General features: G+C 47.5%; 1 protein-coding gene across 1 annotated transcript in view; it reads left to right on the top strand.

Moving 5' to 3' along the window:
* The window catches only part of CFH (complement factor H), a 1,163,637-nt gene that overhangs the window by 1,121,525 nt on the left and 28,822 nt on the right, over positions 1-13,290 (top strand). The gene's annotated exons all lie outside the window — the stretch shown is intronic.

Here is a 13,290-nt window from a genome sequence, read left to right on the forward strand (position 1 = left end):
TCCCGCTCATCTCCGCCCCTCTGCTTCTATTGGGCGTCCGCTTAGTGACGTCGCTGTGACGCCGCACGGACCGCCCCCTCAGAAAGAAGGCGGTTCGCCGGTCACAGCGACGTCGCTAGGCAGGTAAGTAGTGTGACGGGTCCGGGCGATGTTGTGTGACACGGGCAGCGATTTGCTCGTGTCGCACAACAGATGGGGGCGGGAACGCACGCTAGGGATATCGGTACCGATATCGCAGCGTGTAAAGCGGCCTTTACTGCTTCTAAATAGAGTTTAGAAGTATTCAGCTAGTCAGTTTTTAGTTAAGTGATGTCATAGACCAAATGGAAAAAAAGAAGAATTAACTAGGTAAAAATGGCAAAAGGAACAATTGTAATTACCCAGTGCTTTATAATATGATTTTTACAGTATATTTAAGAAGATGCTAATTTTGATGGGACTGCTTCTCTACATTTGCAGTCAGTCTGAGCGTAAGGATTCACAAGTTTCACTTACAGTGACTGCAGACATGAACCCCAAGCCTGGACAACTCTGCTCATGACCGGAATATACAGCAGGTGAAAAAAGTAATAGTAAATATATTTATAAAGGTGCTATTCACATTAATTTCTGACCAGATTTTAGTAGCAACTCATCCAATACAGACTGGCAAAGAAAACAAATAATAGATATTCAAAAATTATGTCATGTGTAATAATGAGAAATGACTAGAGATGAGCGAACCGGTCCCGGTTCGGCTCGAGGTCGGTTCGCCGAACGGACCTCCCGTTCGAGTTCGGCTCGTCGAACGTTCGACGAACCGAACTCGAGCCAATAGGAAACAATGGCAGGCAATCACAAACACAGTAAAACACCTAGAAAACACCCTCAAAGGTGTCCAGAAGGTGACAAACAACTCAAACACATTGGAAAGTGACAAGGACATATACTCATGCGAAAACAAAACAGCTGGACAAGGAAAAAGAGGAGGACACACAGATATAGGCATGGCACGCCATTCTAAAATCATGTAAAACACCGCAAGGTGACTCCAAGCATAGTCTCCCTTTTTTTCCAAAAATTGGGCCCCACACCCACCCACCCATTCAGTGGCAGCAGTTGGGCCCCAGTTGTACAATTCACAGCTAGATTTGCAGCAAGCACATTCAAAAATACGCCATTCTTATCCGTCCCCAGGATGACACCGGGGTAGGTAGATAAAGTCTTTGCTGACCCATGACTTGTTCATCTTGGCTTCTTTTAAAAACACAGCAAGCAAGGGTTACTCCAAGCGGAGTCTCCCTTTTTTCCAAAAATTGGGCCACACAGACACCCACCCCATCAGTGGCAGCACTTGGGCCCTAGTTGCAAACAGGATGTTTTGATTTGCATCAAGCACATTCAAAAATACGCCATTCTTATCCGTCCCCAGGATGACACCGGGGTAGGTAGCAAAGTCTTTCCTGATCCCAGCTCTGTTCATCTTGGCTTCTTTTAAAAACACAGCAAGCAAGGGTTACTCCAAGCGGAGTCTCCCTTTTTTTCCAAAAATTGGGCCCCACACACACCCACCCATTCAGTGGCAGCACTTGTGCCCTAGTTGAACACTTCACAGCTAGATTTGCATCAAGCACATTCAAAAATACGCCATTCTTATCCGTCCCCAGGATGACACCGGGGTAGGTAGATAAAGTCTTTGCTGACCCATGACTTGTTCATCTTGGCTTCTTTTAAAAACAATGTAAGCAAGGGTTACTCCAAGCGGAGTCTCCCTTTTTTTCAAAAAATTGGGCCCCACACACACCCACCCATTCAGTGGCAGCACTTGTGCCCTTGTTGTACACTTCACAGCTAGATTTGCATCAAGCACATTCCAAAATACGCCATAATTAACCGTCCCCAGCATGACACCGGGGTAGGTAGCAAAGTCTTTCCTGATCCCAGCTCTGTTCATCTTGGCTTCTTTTAAAAACACAGCAAGCAAGGGTTACTCCAAGCGGAGTCTCCCTTTTTTCCAAAAATTGGGCCACACAGACACCCACCCCATCAGTGGCAGCACTTGGGCCCTAGTTGCAAACAGGATGTTTTGATTTGCATCAAGCACATTCAAAAATACGTCATTCTTATCCGTCCCCAGGATGACACCGGGGTAGGTAGCAAAGTCTTTCCTGATCCCAGCTCTGTTCATCTTGGCTTCTTTTAAAAACACAGCAAGCAAGGGTTACTCCAAGAGGAGTCTCCCTTTTTTTCCAAAAATTGGGCCCCACACACACCCACCCATTCAGTGGCAGCACTTGTGCCCTAGTTGTACACTTCACAGCTAGATTTGCATCAAGCACATTCAAAAATACGCCATTCTTATCCGTCCCCAGGATGACACCGGGGTAGGTAGATAAAGTCTTTGCTGACCCATGACTTGTTCATCTTGGCTTCTTTTAAAAACAATGTAAGCAAGGGTTACTCCAAGCGGAGTCTCCCTTTTTTTCCAAAAATTGTGCCCCACACACACCCACCCATTCAGTGGCAGCACTTGTGCCCTAGTTGTACACTTCACAGCTACATTTGCATCAAGCACATTCCAAAATACGCCATTCTTATCCGTCCCCAGGATGACATCGGGGTAGGTAGCAAAGTCTTTCCTGATCCCAGCTCTGTTCATCTTGGTTTCTTTTAAAAACACAGCAAGCAAGGGTTACTCCAAGCGGAGTCTCCCTTTTTTTCCAAAAATTGGGCCCCACACACCCACCCATTCAGTGGCAGCACTTGTGCCCTAGTTGTACACTTCACAGCTACATTTGCATCAAGCACATTCAAAAATACGCCATTCTTATCCGTCCCCAGGATGACACCGGGGTAGGTAGCAAAGTCTTTCCTGATCCCAGCTCTGTTCATCTTGGCTTCTTTTAAAAACACAGCAAGCAAGGGTTACTCCAAGCGGAGTCTCCCTTTTTTTCCAAAAATTGGGCCCCACACACCCACCCATTCAGTGGCAGCACTTGTGCCCTAGTTGTACACTTCACAGCTACATTTGCATCAAGCACATTCAAAAATACGCCATAATTAACCGTCCCCAGCATGACACCGGGGTAGGTAGCAAAGTCTTTCCTGATCCCAGCTCTGTTCATCTTGGCTTCTTTTAAAAACAATGTAAGCAAGGGTTACTCCAAGCGGAGTCTCCCTTTTTTCCAAAAATTGGGCCCCACACAGACACCTTATCAGTGGCAGCACTTGTGCCCTAGTTGCAAACAGGATGTTTTGATTTGCATCAAGCACATTCCAAATCAACAAGCATTTACTCTCCCCAGGATGACACAGGGGTAGTAAATTCCTTCTGGATCCATGACTTGTTCATTTTGATGAACGTCAGTCTGTCCACATTGTCACTGGACAGACGCGTGCGCTTATCTGTCAGCACACACCCAGCAGCACTGAATACACGTTCAGAGACAACGCTGGCAGCTGGACACGACAAAATCTCCAAGGCGTAAGTTGCGAGCTCTGGCCATTTTTCTAGGTTTGAAGCCCAAAAGGAGCAAGGCTCCAGTTGCACAGTCATGGCATCGATGTTCATTTGGAGATACTCCTGTATCATCCTCTCCAGCCGTTGACTATGTGTCAGACTTGTTGTCTCTGGTGGCCTTGCAAAAGAGGGTCTAAAAAAATTATGAAAAGATTCCATAAAATTGCTGTTACCGGCACCAGATACGGTCCTACTGGTACGGGTAGACTGTTGAAGATGACGAGACCGTCCCATGTTTGTCAAGTTACAACTGGGAGATTCCCTCCCTGCACCTGCACGGTTGTTTGATGGAAAAGCCGAGCTAAGATTGAGTAACAGCTTCTGCTGATACTCCTGCATACGTGCGTCCCTTTCTATGGCTGGAATTATGTCACAAAATTTGGACTTGTACCGGGGATCTAATAGTGTGGCAATCCAGTAGTCATCATCACTTCTAATTTTGACAATACGACTGTCATGTTGGAGGTAGTGCAACAAAAAGGCACTCATGTGTCTTGCGCAGCCATGCGGACCAAGTCCACGCTGTGTTTGTGGCATAGAGGTGCTACCCGTTCTTTCTTCCTCTGACATCTCCCCCCAACCTCTTTCAACTGAAATTTGACCAAGGTCTCCCTCATCCGCTGAGTCTTCCATGTCCATGGACAGTTCGTCCTCCATTTCTTCATGTTCTCCTGCACCTTGCTCAACATTTCGCCTGCTACTATGCGCCCTTGTCGATCCTTGTCCCCCATGGTCCCATGCCTGCTGCGTTGGTGATGATGAACGTCTGGACCTTGGTGATGTTGTTGTCCCTTGCGCATATGAATCCTCCTGTAGTTCCTCCCCTTCATGTTGTCCCACCCCCTGACTCCGAATAGTGTTTAGCGTGTGCTCCAGCATGTAAATGACTGGAATCGTCATGCTGATAATGGCATTGTCAGAGCTAAACATATTCGTCGCCATGTCGAAACTGTGCAGAAGGGTGCATAGGTCCTTGATCTGAGACCACTCCATCAGGGTGATCTGCCCCACCTCTGCATCTCGTTGGCCCAGGCTATACGTCATGACGTATTGCACCAGGGCTCTGCGGTGCTGCCACAGTCGCTGTAACATGTGGAGAGTTGAATTCCAGCGTGTCGCCACATCGCATTTCAGGCGATGAACCGGCAGGCCGAAAGACTTCTGGAGCGATGCAAGTCGCTCTGCTGCGGCGCTTGAACGGCGGAAGTGAGCTGACAGTTTTCGTGCCCTGTTCAGAAGGCCATCTAGGCCGGGATATTGTGTTAAAAATTGCTGGACGACAAGGTTCAACACGTGAGCCATACAAGGTACGTGTGTCACCTTGCCCAGGCGAAGTGCCGCACCCAGGTTTGCAGCATTGTCGCACACGGCCTTACCAGGCTGCAGGTTGAGTGGAGACAACCATTTATTAAACTCGGACCGCAGAGCTGACCACAACTCCTCAGCTGTGTGACTCTTATTCCCAAGACATGTCAAGCTAAAGACCGCCTGATGCCGTTGCGCTCTGCTGCCAGCATAGTAATGAGGGGTGCGTGATTCTTTCTGCGCAGTGAGAACGCTGGTGGCCTGACCAGGCAGGCTTGGGGCGGAGGTGGAGGACCCAGATGAGGTGGAGGATGCAGAAGCTGTGGCGGAACTTGGACAGACATAGGATTGACACACAAGTCGTGGGGACGGCAAGACTTGTGCAGCAGACCCTTCACCATCTATCACCATAGTTACCCAGTGCCCAGTCAGCGACATGTAACGTCCTTGTCCATGCTTACTGGTCCAAGTATCGGTGGTGAAATGCACCCGTTCACACACAGAGTTTCTCAAGGAAGCGGTGATGTTGTGTGCGACATGCTGGTGTAGCGCGGGCACACCTTTCTTAGAGAAGTAGTGGCGACTAGGCATCTGGTACTGGGGCACAGCGACAGACATAAGGTCTCTAAAATCCTGTGTGTCCACTAGGCGGAAAGGCAGCATTTCGGTAGCCAACAGCTTACAGAGGGATAGAGTCAACCTCTTAGCTTTGTCATGGGTCGGAGGAAGTGGCCTTTTATTTGACCACATCTGAGGGACAGAGATCTGGCTGCTGTGTGTAGACGGTGTTGAGTAGGGTGTCCCTGGAAAAATGCAGGTTTGTGAGGAAAGTGCAGGCGGAGACATGATGTTGCCTTGATCCAACGTTGGTGCTATCGATGTCTGAGAGAGCTGTACACACTCACTTGTTTCCCCTTCCAAACCAACTGACGACCTTACAAGCAAACTGCCTGTTGCGGTTACAGTGGTGGAAGTTTTGCGTGGAAAAACAGGTGTGACAGCTGTCCCCACAGTCCTAGAAGATGAAGAGCGCGCGGATGCACTGGAAGGGGTGGGCGGTGGATGGTTCGCTCCGCTAGGCCGCATTGCAGCACGGTAAGCTTCCCACCGGGACTTATGATATTTATTCATGTGACGATTCATGGAAGAAGTTGTCAAACTGCTGAGGTTTTGACCTCTACTAAGAGAATCATGACAAATGTTACATATCACATGATTTGGGCGATCTTTTTCGATGTCAAAAAAGGACCAGGCTAGGCAAGGCTTAGAGGCCATGCGACCTGTTGATCCACCCCGAATAATGCTCATAGGCAGAGTGGTGGCTGAGGATGCAGTTGTAGACGTGCTACCAGTGCTCCGACTCTGTCCAGGAAGGCGCAAGGTAACTTCGTCGTCGGTTGCATCCTCCTCCACCGCCTCTGTTGACCTCCTCGAGTGCCTGACTGGGGGTTGACAGTAGGTGGGATCTAGAACGTCATCATCAATTGTTGTGTTTGCACTCCCCTCCCCCTCAGACCGAGCCTCTTCTTGCCCTGACCGAATATTTAAGTTGTCATCCCAATCGGGTATCTGCGTCTCATCTTCATCAGTATGTTCCTCATTGTCTATAACCACAGGTGTTACAGTTTGTGACAAAGGGTCAACATTATGCTCAGAAACTTGGTCCTCACGGCCTGAATCAGAGTCACAAAGGTTCTGGGCATCACTGCAGACCATTTCCTGTTCTGTACTCACTGTAGCTTGGGAGCAGACCTCTGATTCCCAGGCTATAGTGTGACTGAACAGCTCTGCAGACTCAGCCATCTCAGTTCCACCATACTGTGCAGGGCTGATGGAGACTTCAGAGCTAGGAGAAATCAAGTGTGATTGGGATGACAACTCAGAGGACTGGTGTTTTTTGGATGCGGTACTTGAAGTGGCTGAGAGGGCACTTGTTGGACCACTTGAGATCCATTCAAGCATTTTCCTTTTTTGCCCATCATCTACCTTTCTTCCTGTTGTTCGTGTCCGTAAAAAAGGGAGCACATCGGATTGTCCACGGTAAGTAGTAGACATCTTACTTTTGCTGGTAGATGGTCTATCTTCAGCAGATGATAATGGAGCTTTGCCACCTTCCCCACGGACAAAACCTTTTTTGCCTTTTCCACCACGCCTCTTCCCCTTTCCACCAGCATCTGTCATTTTGCCACTCATGTTGATTGCGACAAGATTGTGGACTGAAAATGTGGTAGTAAAAATTGAGAGGTGGTGAAGATTGCAGTGGTGGTCTAGCTTTATTAACAGCAGAATAATAAAGAATAAATATCCCTGACAATGCAACTTAGTTATAATTAGTTGGAGTGTGCAACGCAGGCAGATGCGCTCTGCAAATGTCTTGGCACTAGTGGGACTATAGCAAAGTCCAATAGCCACGTATAGGATGCCACTAGGTACACTGAGTGTTTGCTAGTATAATGGCTTAGTTATAATTAGTTGGAGTGTGCAACGCAGGCAGATGCGCTCTGCAAATGTCTTGGCACTAGTGGGACTATAGCAAAGTCCAATAGCCACGTATAGGATGCCACTAGGTACACTGAGTGTTTGCTAGTATAATGGCTTAGTTATAATTAGTTGGAGTGTGCAACGCAGGCAGACGTGCTGCAAATGTCTTGGCACTAGTGGGACTATAGCAAAGTCCAATAGCCACGTATAGGATGCCACTAGGTACACTGAGTGTTTGCTAGTATAATGGCTTAGTTATAATTAGTTGGAGTGTGCAACGCAGGCAGATGCGCTCTGCAAATGTCTTGGCACTAGTGGGACTATAGCAAAGTCCAATAGCCACGTATAGGATGCCACTAGGTACACTGAGTGTTTGCTAGTATAATGGCTTAGTTATAATTAGTTGGAGTGTGCAACGCAGGCAGATGCGCTCTGCAAATGTCTTGGCACTAGTGGGACTATAGCAAAGTCCAATAGCCACGTATAGGATGCCACTAGGTACACTGAGTGTTTGCTAGTATAATGGCTTAGTTATAATTAGTTTTAGTGTGCAACGCAGGCAGATGCGCTCTGCAAATGTCTTGGCACTAGTGGGACTATAGCAAAGTCCAATAGCCACGTATAGGATGCCACTAGGTACACTGAGTGTTTGCTAGTATAATGGCTTAGTTATGAGTTGGAGTGTGCAGAGGACAAGAGGGTACAGTGGCAGGATTGTGGTGCTCTGGGTAGAGGAATGGAAGCCTGCCTTTCTATTCCCTCCTAATGGTGAAATGCAGGGAGGAAATCCCTGACCTTGGCTGCACAGACGCTGGCGCTGTTTTCAGGACCTGTCACCTTAACTCTGACCCTGCCGGTTTGAGCCCTTAAAAGGACTGCTATAAAGTGCTCTCCCTATGCTGTCTAACGCTGTGTATGCAGCGCATACAGCTGTATCGGCTATAGGACTCAGGAGGACGGAGCTGCGACAGTGATGTCTGACACCAAAGACGCAGAAGGCAGATAATGGCGTCCGTGAAGAAAATGTCCGGTTTTATAATGCAGGGACATGTGACATGCAGATCTTATCACACATGCCGTTGCTTCTCTGGCTCAAAGTCCACTTAGCTGTGTGTGTGTCTGTGATTGGCTGACATGCTGGCCCGCCCCACAAGACGCGCGCGCTTAGGGAAGGAAGACAAGAAAAAAAAAAAAAAAATGGCGATCGCCATTATAGAAACAGCAGTGATCTGAAGGCGCTGTTCACGCACACTATACACTGAAATGTGATAATAGTTTGATTCACAGAGTGACTTAAGGCCATTTTACACACAGAGATAAATCTGCGGCAGATCTGTGGTTGCAGTGAAATTGTGGACAATCAGTGCCAGGTTTGTGGCTGTGTACAAATGGAACAATATGTCCATGATTTCACTGCAACCACAGATCTGCCAAAGATTTATCTGTGTGTGTAAAGTGGCCTTTACACTATTACAGCAGAAACCAAGCTATGATTTAGCTGTTTTTTGGCTGCTAGAACCGTTCTCGAACGTTTCTAGAACTATCGAGCTTTTGCAAAAAGCTCGAGTTCTAGTTCGATCTAGAACATGCCCCAAAATCACTCGAGCCTAGAACTGGAGAACCACGAACCACGAACCGCGCTCAACTCTAGAAATGACACAGGGAAAAAATACAGTATTGAATACGGTTACTGAAATGTATTTGACTCTTTATACAAAAACCTTTGTTGGTCATGACCGCTTCAAGACACCTCCCACATGCAGAAACTAGTCACATACAATGCTAAGGTGTGAGTTTCGCTCATTTTTACACACAAACACTTCAAATCCTGAAGGTTTCAAGAGCTACTTATGTTGCGGGCAGGAGCCGCTGCTGCTTTTCTGGGCCCGCTCGGATCCGGGGTTCACTGCTGCGGCCTAATTGGTGACTGGAGGCTCGCACGGCCAACCGTCCTCACAACCGTCGTGAAGGGGGGACATTTATAGGGGATTTGTTGTGTCAGTAACTCCACCCGTGGGTTGCAGTGAGGGATGGTGACACCGCCGCTGCCTGGTGATGGGGCGCCCGGGGCTGATGGAGCTGGGCAGCAACATGGGATCCCCTCCACGGGTAGGGGAGGTGTAGTCCCGGGGCCTGCGGTCTGGACACGGGAGTGATGGCTGCTGGAGGTGGCGTGCCGGGTCGGACCGGGGGTCAATGGTGTACTCACAGTTCAGTAATTTGACACAATTCCAGTGGTAAACCAAGTTGCCAGTGACCGGCTGCCGTTGGAGGGTGTATTAGGGTCCCACACCCAAGTTAGTGAACAGGTGTCCCTTCCTCCTGCACGCTGTTTGTCTCTCCTGTTGGACGACTTTGTATGGAACAGAGAAGTCCACTCCCGGTTCTGTGTGTATTTGGGAGCTGTGGCCCGCGAAATCTGACCCTTGGGATCTCTGTGGCTTTTGACGGACACCCTATCCCCCGCGTTGGGCTTCCGTTTCGCTCTCTGGGCTTCGGGAGAACAAGGCCTGAAACCTCGTCTTCTCCTGGTTAATTAACAAGGGGCATGCAACCTTCCTCGTCCTAGGGTCCAGGCACCCCGTCTGTTCACGGCCTCCGGACCGGATTCCCGCTGTCAGCACCGGCGGGCTACGACCCTGCCTCAGTCCACTTAAGGTTTCCCGCGACCAGATCTCCGTCGCCTGTGGCCCTGTTCACTGTCTGTCACCTAGCCAGGTAGTCCAGGGGCCACTACCCCTGACTCCACTTTATTGTCTGCACTTGACTTCTGTCAAAACTGATCTACTGTGTTCCCGCCTCTGACACCTCAGGACCCCTAGGTGGGCATTCTCATCCACATGATCCCGCCCACTGGTGTGTCCTTATTATCATGAGGGGGTGGCTAGGCTTTAATGGCGGTGTTGTACCTGGGTGTGAGTTTTGGTTGGTAACAAGGAGGGTGGACAACTTTTGTGACTACCTGGTTTTGCCAGGGCGTCACACTCTCCCTTGCTGTCCGGCCACTGACGTTTATTTTGCAGCTTCTGAAACCAGAAAAAAAGGGGTAACGACATATAAAACATTTTAAAACTTTCATCTCTTACGGGAGGCACATCACTTGAATGATGCAATAAACAAAACAAACATCTCCTTCTCCCACTTTCACCCGCCACCCAAAACACCTGAACCCACCCTTGGTGCCACCGCTAATCCCAGGTGTCACACCGTTCCGAGTTCCTGTGGGTATCCAAAATGTTCGGGTAAAAGTCCCTTACCTGCAAGTCCACCCCAAGAGTTCCATGGTCCAGAACCCTTGGCCTGGAGGTTAGCCACCGGTTATGTTAGTGACTGGGCCTCGGCCGACTCTACCGCAGGCCCTTCCTCCAACCGGCCTCTCCAGAGGCATTACAGTCCTGGTGGTGGGGTAACAAGAAGGTAGATAAAAACAAAAAAAAAATGTTTTAACACCGCTCCCGTGGTAGCCTCCTGCTGTAGTTTCTCTCCACAACAACCCACCACCCAAACAACATGGATCCCCAGTGCCACCTTCACTCATGGTGCTGCACTGTCCTGAGACCCCTTCTCTAGTTGTTTGCGGCACAGGTGCAGCTGCTTTCCTTTGAACTAGTCCAGCTCCATCCTCCATCAAGGGCTCTGACCCCTGATGGCGTCTTCATCTTTAGCAGGCAGGGATGAAGAAGTTCAACAAGAATGGGGCATCTCAAACTGTTTAACTTTTAACTGTCCTGCCACCCTCCACCTGGGATCCAGATGGCCTCCTCCACGGAACATGAGGACGTTTAACAAGGGTGCAGTCCTTAAAACAACTTTTATACTTCCGGCTCTGATTTCCTCGTCCTAGGGTCCAGGCACCCCATCTGTGCACGGCCTCCGGACCGGATTCCCGCTGTCGGCACCAGTGGGCTATGACCCTGCCTCGGTCCACTTAAGGTTTCCCACGACAGGATCTCGGTCGCCTGTGGCCCTGTTCACTGTCTGACACCTATCCAGGTAGTCCAGGGGCCCCTACCCTTGACTCCACTTCACTGTCTGCACTTGACTACTGTCAAAACTGATCTACTGTGTTCCCGCCTCTGACACCTCAGGACCCCTAGGTGGGCGATCTCATCCGCCTGATCCCGCTCACTGGTGTGTCCTTATTATCATGAGAGGGTGGCTAGGCTTTAATGGCTGTGTGTTGTACCTGGATGTGGGTTTTGGTGGTAACAAGGAGGGTGGACAACTTTTGTGACTACCTGGTTTTGCCAGGCCGTCACACTTATATGAACACTGAGTTTTAGCTTCTTCCATAAATTTTCTATTGGATTGAAGTCAGGTGATTGGCTGGGCCATTCTAGCGGCTTTATTTTCTTTTTCTGAAACCAATTATTAGTTTCCATGGATGTGTGATTAGGATTATTGTCCTGTTTATGGTACATTTCCACCCTGACTTCATCTTCCTCATCCTAGTAGATTTTAGTCAAGAATGTTTCAATACATTTGTCCATTCATCCTTTCTTCATTTATATGAAGTTTGCCAATGCCGTATGCTGAAAAACAGCCCCACACCATGATGTTCCTGCTTCCAAACTTCACTGTTGGTATGGTGTTTTGGCGGTAATATGCAATGCATTTTAGCCTCCAAACATGGTGGGATTTATGAAATCCAAATATTTCAATTTTGATATCATCTGACCAGGCTGTATTCTCCCAGTATGTCACAGGCTTGTCTAAATGTTGATGAGCAAACTTTAAATATGCTTGAACATGCTTTTTACTCTTGCATGGTGAGCATGCATACAGGCCATGGAGGTTGAATGCATTATTTACTGTATTCTTTAACCCCTTAAGGATGAAGCCAGTTTTGTACTTAATGCCCAGGCCATTTTTTGCAATTCTGACCAGTGTCCCTCTATGAGGTTATAACTCTGGAACGCTTCAACGGATCCCAGTGATTCTGACATTGTTTTTTCGTGACATATTGTACTTCATGACAGTTATAAACTTAGAATGATATTTTTTGCTTTTATTTGTAAAAAAATCGGAAATTTGATGAAAATTTTTAAAATTTTGCAATTTTCAAACCTTTAATTTTTATGCCCATAAACCAGAGAGTTATGTCACACAAAATAGTTAATAAATAACGTTTCCCACTTGTCTACTTTACATCAGCGCAATTTCTGAAACAAAATTTTTTGGGGTTAGGAAGTTAGAAGGGGTCAAAGTTCATCAGCAATTTCCCATTTTTTCAACAAAATTCACAAAACCATTTTTTTAGGGACCACATCACATTTGAAGTGACTTTGAGAGGCCTAGGTGACAAAAAATACCCTAAAGTGACACCATTCTAAAAACTGCACCCCTCAAGGTACTCAAAACCACATCCAAGAAGTTTATTAACCCTTCAGGTGCTACACAGGAACTAAAGCAATGTGGAATGAAAAAAAGCAAAAAATAAAATGTTACCTAAAATGTTGCTCTACCCCAAATGTATTCACTTTTAGAAGAAATAACACAACAAAATGGACCCAAAAACTTGTTATTCACTTTCTTATGAACGCGCCAATACCCCACATGTGATCAGAAATCTCTGGACAAATGGGAGGGCTCGGAACAGAAGGAGCAATATTTGAATTTTCTGAAAGCAAATTTGGTTGAAATAGATTGCGGGCACCATGTTGCATTTAGATGTCCGCTAAGGTACCTAAACAGCAGAAACCCCTCACAAGTGATACCATTTTGGAAACTAGACCCCTTAAGGCTCCTATCTAGGGGAATAGTGAGCATTTTGGACCCACAGGTACTTCACAGATTTTGATAACGTTACATTGTCATATTGAAAATTTTCATTTTTTTTCTGTTGCTTTAGCATCAATTTTCTCACTTTTTCAAGAGGTAATTCCAAAAATTTGACCCCAATGTTCGTTACCCACTTTTTTATGAGCATGGTGATACCTCACATGTGGTTTGAAACCTTTGATTGGAGAAATGGGAGGGCTTGGAACGGAAGGAGCAATATTTGA

The sequence above is a fragment of the Anomaloglossus baeobatrachus genome, chromosome 8 (assembly GCF_048569485.1).
Source record: "Anomaloglossus baeobatrachus isolate aAnoBae1 chromosome 8, aAnoBae1.hap1, whole genome shotgun sequence".
NCBI lineage: Eukaryota > Metazoa > Chordata > Amphibia > Anura > Aromobatidae > Anomaloglossus > Anomaloglossus baeobatrachus.